The sequence below is a fragment of the Solanum dulcamara genome, chromosome 11 (genome assembly GCF_947179165.1).
Source record: "Solanum dulcamara chromosome 11, daSolDulc1.2, whole genome shotgun sequence".
NCBI classification, from domain to species: Eukaryota; Viridiplantae; Streptophyta; class Magnoliopsida; order Solanales; family Solanaceae; genus Solanum; species Solanum dulcamara.
In genome coordinates, this window is record NC_077247.1 from 2719948 (window position 1) to 2733125 (window position 13178).

A 13178-nucleotide genomic window follows, 5' to 3' on the forward strand; every position below is an offset into this window, starting at 1 on the left:
ATGCCCAAGCAAGGTAGCCTCCCCTATTTTGATGAAGGAGTCATCGGCTTATCTCAATGCAAGTGTCATCGGATTCCATGTAATAGCTTGCATTGTCTTAGTTTTATGTTAATGGTTCTATCCCACACAATTTTATGTTAAGTTATGAGTTATGATAAAGTTTTATGATATGCATTAACCAATAGTTTCTTATATTTTAAATTGCTTTTAAGCTTTACTAATATTCATTATAATTGGTCATGCAACTTGTAATATATTGATTATGTTTATTTACTTGCTCATGCATATCTTACACACTTAGTACATTCAAACATACTAACGTATATTTTTCCTACATTATGAGTTCCTTCATTATCTCATAATGTAGGGACGGATGACACTCACAATCATCATATTCATGGCTAGTGATTGCCCTCGATTTCTCAAGAAGTTGCTGAGTCTTCATTCTATTGAGGACATGATTTTTATTTACATTACTATTGTTTTACCTTTTTTTTATTGTTACGGTGAGCTAGGAGCTTGTCCGAAGCCCCCATCAAGGGTTAAACTAGAAGCATGTTTAGATGATAATGTAAACTATTCCATGCGGACCTTGACTAGTTGATTTTATCCCTTAGCCCCATACCCCTTTGAGATTATTATTTCTTTTTGTCTTTGTTATATTATTTACCATATGTATGCAATGTATGCTAAGATAGATTATGGTTGGGGTCCCCCACATCCCGATCGTTGTATCACAACTTGGCCCTAGTTTGGGTCGTGACAAACTTGATATCATAGCACAAGTTAAAAAGAGTCCTTGGGAGTCTAATATACCTCATTAAGTAGAATCTTATTCATTGGTGTAAAGAGCGTCACATCCATGAATAGGAGCCTATGAAATATCTTAGGAAAAGTTTCACTTTTTTCATAATCTATGTTGTATAGTAGAGTGGTTAAGTCTTTTCCCTCTAACGCTTGTTCTTTGCAATTTTTAGAATATGCCTCCATGAAGATACCTCGTTAGAAGGAATGTGGTTTAAGAGGAGAAATAATCTTTGAATAAACCTATAAATGATCAAGTTTCCCGAGTTCCGAGCTGCCTTTTAAGTGCTTGCTCAAGCTTTAACGGCTCAAGTAAACTATGAGGTAGTGGCTCACATGAACCCAAATATAGGTGAGACAGCGAAAAAATTCATGATTTCATTAGCATTAATCCTTCGAAGTTTTTGGGTTCTAAGGTTGGTGAGGATCCACAAGAATTTTTTTATAGTATCCCTAAGATTGTTGAGATCATGGGGATAATCCTGGATGAGACGACAGTTAGCTATGTATCAATTAAGGGGTGTTGCTCAAATTTGGTTTGATAAATGGAAAAGTGAGAGGCCTAGACAGGAGGGTTCTATGAGTTGAGATGAGATCAAATGAGTGTTTCTTGATTGGTTTTTCCCCTTAGAGTTGAGGGAGGCTAAAGTGAAAGATTTTATCAACCTTAAGCAAGGTGATATTAGTGTGTTGGAGTATGCCCTCATGTTTTCTCAATTGTCAAAGTATGCTCCATTCATGGTTATTGATGCAAGAGCTTGTATGAGAAAGTTTGTTTCGAAGGTATTGGATATGGTAGTAACAGAGTGCATAACGGCTATGTTGATTCAGGAGATGGATATATCTAGACTCATGACCCTTGTGGAGAAAATAGAGAGTGAGAAGCTAAAGGTGAAGAATAGGTATTCCAAGAGGCCAAGGACCGATGATAGTGACTTCTCCCATGCTAAGTCTGAAAATGGTGGACATCTCCTTCTTCGCCAAAAATACACTGGCCAAGGGTTTTCTAATGCCACTACTCCAAGATTTGACAAGGATAAGGTTCCTAAACCTAATCCTCGTGGAGGCTCTCCTATTTGCCAAATGACTTTTGTATGCAAGAAGTGTGGTAGGAACCACAGGGGTGAATATCTAGTCAGGTCATCATGCTAAGGAATACAAGGTCAAAGATGCTCGTCCTCAATGCCAAGTTTCTCAAGGTGGCCAAGTTCAACCAAAGGGTAGTCAACGCAATAATAAGTTTTATGCTCTTCATGGTAGGCAAGAGGTGGAGGAGACTCTTGATGTTGTTACTGGTATGTTACAGGCTTTTATTACGATGTTTATGCTTTGCTTCATTCGGGAGCAAACATGTATTTTGTTTCCCCCTTATATAACCATGTGGTTTGATATTAGTTCCGATACATTGTTAGAACCTTTCTCCCTTTATAATCTCATAGGTGAGTCGGTTGTGTCCAAAAGAGTCCATAGAAGTTGTCCGATTACGATCCTACATAAAGTTACTTTATGTGATCTAGTTAGGCTTGAGATGACTAATTTTGATGTTATCCTTGGTATCCTTTAGGTTTTTTAAATTTTGTGGGTGGTGTAGCTACCGAGATCAATGCAGTCAATTATGTCTCTCCATGATTCTATTGATTGTTGAACCTAAGTGGTTAAGTTCTAGTTCCCAAATGAACTGGTCCTATAATGGAAGGGTAGTAACTCCATGCTTAAAGATCAATTCATTTTGTGCCTTAAAGCTCAGAAGATGATTTGCAAGGGTTGTATTTACCATTTTATTAGGGTTAGGGTGAAAATTCCAAATCCCCTATCTTGGTGTTGGTCCCTATTGTAAAAGATTTTCAGATGTGTTCCCTGATGATTTATTTGGTGTTCCTCCCAAAAGGGAAATCTATTTTGGTATAGACCTTCTTTCGGATACCCAATCTATTTCTATTCCTCCTTAGTAGATGGCTCCGATGGAGTTAAAAGAGTTGAAGGGTCAATTAAAATACTTATTAGATAAGGGTTTTATTAGGCAAAGTATATCCTCATGGGGTGCCCCCGTATTATTTGTTAGAAAGAAGGATGGTTCATTGCGTATGTGCATTTACTACCAGCAATGGAATAAGGTAATCATTAAGAATAAGTATCCAATTACCAAGGATAGATAATTTGTTTGATCAATTCCAAGGGTAAACTTACTTTTCTAAAATAGACCTTCGTTTTGGCTATCACCAATTGAGGGTGATGGAGTGTGACATTCCCAAAATGGTATTTCGAAAGACGTATGGCCATTATGAGTTTTTAGTCATGTCATTTGGTTTGACCAATGCTCTCGTGGCTTTCATGGACTTAATGAATAGGGTGTTCAAGCAATATTTAGTTATGTTTGTGATTGTATGCATTGACGATATTTTTGTTTAGTCTCGGAATGAGGAGGAGCATGAAAATCACTTGAGGATTGTATTGCAGACTCTAAAAGACAAAAAACTATTTGCAAAGTTCAACAAATGTGAGTTTTGGTTAAAGGGGGTGGCGTTTCTTGGCCATATTATGTCCGATGAATGAATTATGGTTAATCCTAAGAAAACTGAGGCAGTTAAGAATTGGCCTAGACCATTATCTCCTTTGGATATTAGGAGTTTCTTATGCCTAGCTGGATACTATACGAAATTTGTGCAAGGGTTTTCATTGATCTCATCACCTTTGACCATGTTGACTCAAAATAAGGTAAAGTTTCAATGCTTGGAAGCATGTGAAAAGAGTTTTCAAGAGTTGAAAGATCGTCTCACTATCGCTCCTATCGTGACCTTACCAGAAGGGTTCGATGGTTTTGTAGTATATTATGATGCTTCAAGAGTTGGTCTTGGTTGTGTATTGATGCAACATGGTATGGTAATAGCATATCCTTCTAGGAAACTTAAGGTACATGAATGGAATTATCCAACCCATTATCTTGAGCTAGTGGCGTTTGTGTTTGCTTTGAAAATTTGGAGACACTATCTTTATAGTGTCCACGTGGATGTGTTCACCGACTATAATAGTTTACAATATGTGTTTGAGCAAAAAGACTTGAACCTTCTACAAAGAAGATGGCTTGAATTGTTTAAAAATTATGACATGAGTATGTTGTATCATCCGGGCAAGGCAACTGTGGTTGCCGATCCACAAAGTAAATTGTCCATGAGTAGTGTGGCACATGTTGTAGAATATAAGAAAGAATTGATCAAGAATGTTCATACATTGGCAAGTTTAGGTGTGTGGTTGGTTGAATTTGATCATGGAGGTGTTCTTGTGCATAATAGTTCGGAATTATCTCTTGTAGTGGATGTTAAGGCCTAGCAAGACCAAGATCTAACATTGGTTTAGTTAAAGAAGTTGGTTTCCGAAAAAGCAATTGAGGTTTTGTCCCAAGGGGGAAATGGTGTGCTATATTACCAAGGTCGTTTATGTGTACCCAATTTCGATGGGTTGAGAGAGTTGATATTGAATGAGGGCCATAATTCCAAATATTCCATTCATCCGGGTTCCACCAAGATGTATCATAACTTTAGAGAAATGTATTGGTGGAATGATATGAAGAAGGACATAGCGGAGTTTGTAGCTAAGTGTCTGAGTTTTCAATAAGTTAAAGTTGAGCATCAGAGACCGAGAGGTCTAGCGCAAGACTTTGAAATTCCTATTTGGTAGTGGAAAGATGTGAATATGGACTTTGTAATGGGTTTACATCGTACTTAGAAGCAACATGATTTCATTTGGTTTGTTGTAGATCAGATGACCAAGTCAGCTTATTTTATACCGGTTAAGACTTCCTATGGTGCAGAGGATTATGCTAAGTTTTATGTTCGTGAATTGGTAAGACTTCACGGTGTTCCCTTATCCATTATATAGGATCTAGGTACATAATGCACTTTACACTTTTGGAGGTCATTTCAAAAGGTTCTCGGTAAAAAAGTTAAGTTTAGTACTGCTTTCCATCCTCAAACCGACACTCAAGCTGATAGAATGATCCAAAATTTAGAGGATATGTTAAATGCATGTGTTATTGATTTTGAAGGAAGTTGGGATGAACATTTGCCATTAATTGAGTTTACCTAATAGCTATCACTCTAGTATCCAAATGGCTCCTTTCAAAGCATTGTATGGGAGGAGATGTAGATCCTCGGTGGGATTGTTTAAAGTAGGTGAGATCGCCTTCATTTGTCCAGAATTAGAGATAGATGATATAAAGAAGGTAATACTCATATGGGAAAGTTTAAAGATGACTCAAAGTTATCAAAAATCCTATTCCGATATTAGGAAAAGAGACCTTGAATTTGAAGTGGATGATTAGGTCTATTCGAAGGTTTCACCCATGAAGGGTGTAATGTGTTTTGGTAATTGATTCCTAGAAACATTGGACCTTATATGATATTGAGACATGTTGGAAAAGTGTCTTATGAGTTAGATTTTCCACTTGAACTAGCCATGGTTCACCCGGTGTTTCATGTGTCTATCTTGGGAATGTTCGTGGGTGATCCAAACTTTATTGTACCATTAGAAGATTTAAGTATTGAGGAAAATTTGACTTATGAAGAAGTTCTGGTGGAAATCTTGGACCGACAAGTTAAGAAGTTAAGGAACAAAGAAGTTGTGTCCGTCAAGGTGTTGTGGAGGAATCAACAACAAGAATGTGCTACGTGGGAGGCAGAGGAGGATATGATGAGACGATACCCATACCTCTTTCCCTCTACTCAAGCCTAAAGTAGTAAGTTCTTCTTATTTAAGCTAATTGAACTCTTATGTATTCAGTTCCTCCTATGTCATTCATATGCATGCACGTTCATGAAAAAGTTAATTTTTAAGTCATGATTTTATGTTAAGTTGAAGTTTTCACATTCCATGTATTTTAAGATGCCATCATGTTCGTGTTGGGTTTCTAGTCCTCTTTTTGTATCCTTCCTATGATAAGTTAATCTCATTCAAGGATGAATGTTTTTAAGGGGGAGATATTGTAAGACCCCGGAAGTTGAAAAGTTGGAACCAAAGAGAAAAGTCTTGAAATCTTGAACTGACCCAAGTATGCGAGTCACTTTTGTAGCTCATAGAACTCTCTACGGCTCGTAAAGTTAAGTCGTAGAGTGTCCCCTCGACTAAAAATAGATGTTGTCCTTAGGAGAGGTTCTACGACTCAACAGGATGAGTCATCGTCCTGTTGACGGGTAGTAGAAACCCCTCGTCAACTAGAATTCAGGGGCCTTATTCAAAGTTTCCTGAAGGCGAAAGTGGTGACTTGATAGGATGGGTCGTAGAAGACCTTGCAGGTCATAAGAACAACGCATCGCAAAATATCAAATACCCTAAAATTTGCAGGTTTTGGGACCTACAGGACGAGCCTCAAGAATAACTCATTTACAAGTTGATGGGTCATAAACTTGACTCGTTCCCAAATATGAGAGAATCAATTTTTAGACCTTTTGTTAGACTTGCAGGATGAGTCTTCTAAAAAACTCATCATCCTTTTGACGACTCGTAGGAGTTGGTTCGTAGTTTCATAATTTAAGATTTAATAAGGGGTAATTGTGTCTTTTCCAAAGTTTGATTCAATGAACCTAGACACTTTTATGGCCAAGTTCAAACTCTATAAATATTCAATTCTTCAAATTCCCCTCTTATTCAATTCATTCTCCGAAAAATTTGACCAAGTCAAGAACAAAGTCTCTCAAGGTTTCTCTCCAAATTCAAGCTAGGGTTTCCAGATTTCTTCAAGGTTCTTCTTCAATTCTTAGTGATTTCAAGAAAGGTATGTGGGGATTGATTCATGGGTCCTTTCTATCTATGAAGTTCCAAAGTTTCTCAAAGCTTTCATTCAATTTATAATTGATTATTCACCCTAGTTTTGATGATTTGCATTGGGCTTATTTAATTCATACATGTTCTTATACGATTGCATGATTTTAAGTTGAGTTATAGATGTCCATGCATAAAGATATTCTCAAGCTATGATTATAAGTTGAAGATGAGTTTATGAGTTGATCATGAGCTAAACGATTTACAATGAAAGTTTTTAATGATTTAAAGTTGAGATTATAATTTTAAGGTTGATGTATGATGATGATCAAAGTTAAGATCAAAGATGTTATTATAGTGTGATAAGGACAATAAACACCTAAGTTATGGATTCCTATGAGTCACTTAGTTAAGATGATCCATTCCTAAGTTTTAAAGATGGATTTATAAGCAGTTAGTATCTTTCCCTAATATATTATGATCATATTTTTATGAAATTCTGTTAGGAAATTGAATAAGCACTGTGAGCGCTTCTAGGTGGGGCTCGGTCCGGTAAGGTATTTCACTACTCAAGGGAATCGTATTAGCAACCTAATTCCCAAACTACATTGCCCAATTAGTTGCCTTTATGGCCTAGCTAGTGGATCCACATAACCCATTTGAATAGTTACTTTTGGAGTATGCCCTCGAAAGGTAGCCTCCCCTATTTCGATGCAGGAGTCATCCACCTGTCTCAATGTAGGAGTCATTGGATTCCATGTAATAGCTTGCATGGTCTTAGTTTTTAGTTAATGGTCCTATCGCATACACGTTAAAGTTAAGTTATGAGATGTCAATTTATGAGTCATGATAAAGTTTTATGATATGCATTGACCAAGAGTTTCTTGTGTTTTAAATTTCTTTTAAGATTTACTCATATTTATTATAATTGGTCATGTATCTTATGGCATATTGATTATGTTTCTTTACTTTCTCATGCAAACCTTACATATTTAGTACATTCAAACGTATTAATGCATATTTTCCTAGATTGTCTCAAAATGTAGGGATGGACAACATTCGCGATCATCCTATTCGTGGCTAATGATTTTTCTAGATTTCTCAGGAAGTTGGTGAGTCCTCATTCTATCGAGGATATGACTTTTATTCACGTTACTATGGTTTTGAATTTATTCTATTGTTAGGGTGATCTAGGAGCTTATTCTAAGCCCCCATCAAGGGTTAAACTAGAGGCATATTTAGACGATAATATGATATAGTCTATACAGATGTTGACTAGTTGATTGTATCCCTTAGTACCATACCCCTTTGAGATTTATATTTCTTCTTATCTCCATCGTATTCTTTACCTTATGTATGCAATGTATGCTAAGATGGATTATGGTTGGGGTCCCTCATATCTCGATAGTCATATTGTGGCTCATCCCTAGATAGTGTCATAAAACGCTGCGAATTAGCAGCGTGACTCGCCTTAGAGTCTATGACCCATAGAAAGGTGGTCATAGACCCAATATGCCAATTTAAAGAATGTCTAACTTTTGGAACAAGGTTCCTATGAGTGACCTTCTACGGTCTGTAGGAGTTCCTAAGGTCGGTAGGAAGGCACCCGTAGACATCCCAGACAGTTTTAATGAGGGGTATTTTAGTCTTTTTTCCACTTTTACCAAACTTAACCCAAGCCATTGTGGGAGTAAATTTGATCCCATATCAGTACCTAATGGAGGGTTTTGCCTTATTAACACAAAAACTTTGAGAGAACAAGAAGTGCTAGAATTTAGTACTTTCAAGCCAATTTTCTCATAGATAATCTTCATTCAAGGTATGTAAGGCTATCAAAACGTTGGACTAAGTTTGTCTTCATTCCCTACATGTTTCTATAGTCAAGCCGAGTTTGTGTTTGAGTTTCAATTCTAATAAAGTGAATTCTTGAGTTGTTTTTATAAATTTCTTAACAGCTTATAATAAATGTTTCATTATACTTTATTGAGTTGAGTTTTGAGATTATTGAATCATGTTTGCATTCAAACAAACCCTAGTTGAGTATTGCATTTAATTATATTATATTATGCCCTGCTTTGAGTTAAAGAATGATTATTTTTATCATTTACTTGAAAAGGAGTTTGACATTTTGAGCATGAGTTGAGTTGAGAAACCTCTTAAATAATAATTTGAGCATGAGCGTAAATACTTTTAAACACCTATTTTTAGACTGAGTTGAGAAGCAAATTCATATTTTAATACATTCATTGAGTTGAGATCATATCCTTTAAAGAGAAAAGATGTGTTGAGAAGAGTTGAGTTTGAGCTATATCCAAAAGAGACTAAATGAGTTAATTTAGTAAATATACTCACTTGAGTTATGAGTATAGTAAACTATATTTTGGTAGTACTATTAAGCACCGATTTGGGAAAGAGTATAAAACAAATTGAGCCCTATAAACTATGTAGCCAACGTAGGATAGGACTGTTCATTCGGGCTACTCTTCATAGTCCCAAAAGAGGAATTTTATAGGATCCATAGATGAGTTGTGTCCCTTACACTGGCAAGGTATTGGAAGACTGTGACAATAACAACAGATCTTTGTATAAGCACATAGCTCATAAGTGATGGTTATCGGTTAGAGAAACTCCTCAAGTGTAAAATATATTATTTTCATATGCTGAGTTAAATCTACTGTTTCATGTCTTTTAAACAATCATTTCATTATATTACATGCTTTATTGAGTTGAGTATCAGGAATAAGTTTCGTTTTAGGGATTTTACATACCGTATATTCCATGTACTGGCACTAATTTGTGTTGCATCTTTTCATGATGCAGACACACGTTATAGAGATCCTCAACAAGTGCACCGTTGAAGACTAGCTTTCTACATAGCTTTGATCAGATCTCTTTGCATTCAGAGGTGCTCTTGGGTCTTATTTTAGTCTTTTATTTTAGTCATTTATTTATATTTTTGAGGTAGCTATGTGCCTGTCCCGATACATATTTCAAAATTAGTCTTGCAGGCTTTATAGACTAGTCATATAGAGTTTTTTTAAAAAACATTGAGTTATATTTCATTATCTATGTGATTAAGTATTGAAACTTATTTTTGAAGTTAAGTTAATATACTTATCATGCCCATTTGAGTACGTCTATGAGTTAAAGTCTTTCACTTAGTGAGTTAGGCAGGCTGAGGGTTCGCTTGGAAATGAGAAATGGATTTTGAGTACCACCACACCTAGGATGTAGACTCAGGGCATGAAAAACTTGGTATCAGAGTACAGAATTCAAGAGTTCTAGGGTGTCTATGAAGTCGAGTCTAGTAGAGTCCTTCTTATCAGTGTAAAGAGTGCCACATCTATAATAGCGAGGATACATGACTCTTAGGTAGTGTTTCACTTCTTTCTTACTCCATTTCATTCTATAGAGTTTAACTCTATGAAATATCCTTCTGATTGTTGCATTTCATAATTTTAGATCATGTCTTCTAAAAGAATCTTGAGATAGAGGAACATTGCTAAGGATAAGATTCCACAACCATCCCGAATGCATACCTAGAAATGAGCCTGAGCTACTGAAAATGAGAATGAGGTTGAGAATGGGACTCAGGAAGTTCTACAGACTACTCAGTCCACAATGACTTCTGTGGCTAAATATAGGGAAGTTATTTCTTTTCTCACCTAGTTGATGGATGCATAGTCAAGTCATTAGAATAACCATGTCCCGATCTCTAATCCTTATGATTCATCCGCTGATAATAGGATTCCAATTTTTTTGAGAATGAGCCCATCGATCTTCACTGGGTCCAAGGTTGAGGAAGATCCTCAAAATTTTACTGATGACATGATGAAGATGTTGAGGTAAATGAATGCAACTGAGATAGAGGGAGTTGAACCTATATCCTACCAGCTAAAGGATATTTCTAATGTCTGGTACAACAAGTGAAAGGAAAGTAGAGGTGAGGATTTTAAGCTTGAATTTTGGGATAAGTTCGAGAATGCATTTCTAAATCACTTCTTTCCATGTTGCTGGGGGAGGCAAAGGTAGAGGAGTTTGTGACCTTGAGGCAGGAAGGGATGAATATCAAAGAGTATAGCCTAAAATTTATTTAGTTGTCCAGGTATGCTCTAGTTGTCATTCATTCTATCAAAAGAGGTGTTCTGGTTATGCACCATCTATAATGAGTGCACCATCAATTAATAACAGGGATGACCAGAGGTATCAAGGTAACAAGAATTTTAAAGCTCAAGGTTGTCAGTCCTAGGGAAGTGTTGTCCAATGTTCTTCATGTGGATTGCCTTGTGGTAAGTGTGGTAGACTCTACTTGGAAAAGTGTTGAGATGGCAGATATGGTTGTTACATATATGGATATATAGGTCAATTTATGAGAGATTTCCCATTAGATAGGCAGGGTTTTGGGGAAACATAGCCCAATCATCTTCTGCAGCACCGCCCAATAGGGGTAAACAATGAGGGGCTACTTTAAGAACAGGTAGAGGCCCAAACCATTTGTATTCTATGGCTAATCGGCATGACCAAAAGAACTCACTAGATATTGTCACCGATATGCTTTGAGCCTTTTTTGTGATGTTTATGCATTACTAGATCCAGGTCCTCTTTGTCTTTTATGATTCTTTATATAGCCATTAGATGGAAATTCTTCCTGAATGACTCTAAGAATCATTAAGTGCTCCTTTTGGTCAGTCTATCCTACCTAAGAGAGTCAATAATGATTGTAGAGTCTCCATCTATCATAAATAGACTTTTGCAGACTTAGTTGAGTTAGACATGGTAGAGTTTGATGTTAGTCTTGGCGCGCACTAGATTTATGCTTGTATGCCTTCGTTGATTATAGAACCTGAGTAGTCAGCTTTACGTTTTCGAATAAGCAATTATTGTGTGGAAAGGCATTCCAACATTGCCTAAGGGTCAATTCATTTCATAACTTAAGGACAGAACGTTAGTTTCCAAGAAGTGTATCTACCACACTATTTGAGTTAAAGATGATAGTGTGGAGACACCATCCTTTCAATCAGTTCTAGTCATAAATATTTTTTTTCTAGAAGTCTTTTATGTGGATTTGCCTTGAGTTCTTCATGTAGGGAGATATACTTTGGGTTAGATGTCCTTCATAATACGTAACTTATTTTTGTTCTGCCATATATAATGGCTCCCGTAGAGTTAAAAAATCTTAAAAAGTAGTTTAAAGACTTTCTAGATAAGGGATTCAATAGGCCAAGTGTCTCACCTTGGAGAATCCTATCCTATTCATGCGAAAGACAAATGGTTCTATAAGGATGTGAATTGATACCATTAATCGAACAAGGCTACCATAAAGAATAAGTACCCTCTTTCGAGAATCGATGATCTCATAGACTAACTTTAGGGTGCCACTTGTTTCTCAAACATAGACCTTAGATCAGGCTATCATTAGTTGAAAGTGAGAGAAAGTGACATCCCAAAGACAGCCTTCAAAATCAAATATGATCACTATGAGTTCCTAGTTATGTCCTTTCATATGGCTAACACTCCTAAAGACTTTATGGACCTTATGAATAGAGTGCTCAAGCAGTATTTTGGATATATTTGTTATTGTAATGCCCTGGATGTTGGAAAGTTAGAACCAAGTCGAAGTTTCTAAAATGTTGACTGAAACTAAGTATACGACCCACTCTATGATTGCTAGATCTTTCTACGACTCAGTTACCCTCATAAGAAGTCCTAAGACTCAACATGATTAGTCATCGTCCTGTTGATAAGTCATAAGGACTACTCATAGCCAAACATCAAAGACCAAATAATTGTAGGTTTTTCGACCTACAAGACCAGTCCAATCGATGACTCATAACAAAGAAGACAAGTCATAAAATTGACTCATCAACATGACTTCAAAGAATGGAAATTTTAGATTTTTAAGCTTGCAAGAAGAGTTGGGTCTACTGTAATGACCTCCAAGGTCCTTTTCGTGCTTTTGTATGCTTTTACCACTTTAGCCTTCCCCTAGATTCTTTATGGTTCTCACATGATGTTGGTATTGGTGGCATGCTCCTCAAAAGGGTTCATTTGAGTTTTTAGAAAGTTTGGCCATTCTTGAAGCTTAAGTCTTGAAAGAGTTAACTTGACTCAACTTTTAGAGATTTTGATATTGGATGATGATTCTGTTAGTTCCATCAGCTCCGGAAGGGTCATTTTGTTCTAGAGGGAAGGTTGGTTTGAATTTTGTAGCCTTCATTTTGAGTTTGTGCGATTAGGCATTTTAACTTTATAGTTTTGACCAAGTTTAAGTTAAATCAACATTTTAGGAAATGCGCTCTAATGAAAATTCTATATGTGTGGTTAGCTCAAGAACACCATATTTTGTTTAGAATTTCCTTTGGTTTGCTTCTCGAGGTGCTCGTAATAGTTTTAGGACTGTTTCCTTGTTTTGGAACCTTTATAATTTAAAAAGATAACTTTGATCATATCTTATGGTAAAAAACCTCAAAATGGAATTCCGACCATTCCATCAGCTTTGGGATGGTTAAATTAGGCTAGTAGCATGGTCGACTCTGGTATCGAGGCAATCAATATGACTTTGGAATAATTTAATGCTTTTGACTTAAAAAATTAGCCTATGTTTGACCTTGACCAACATT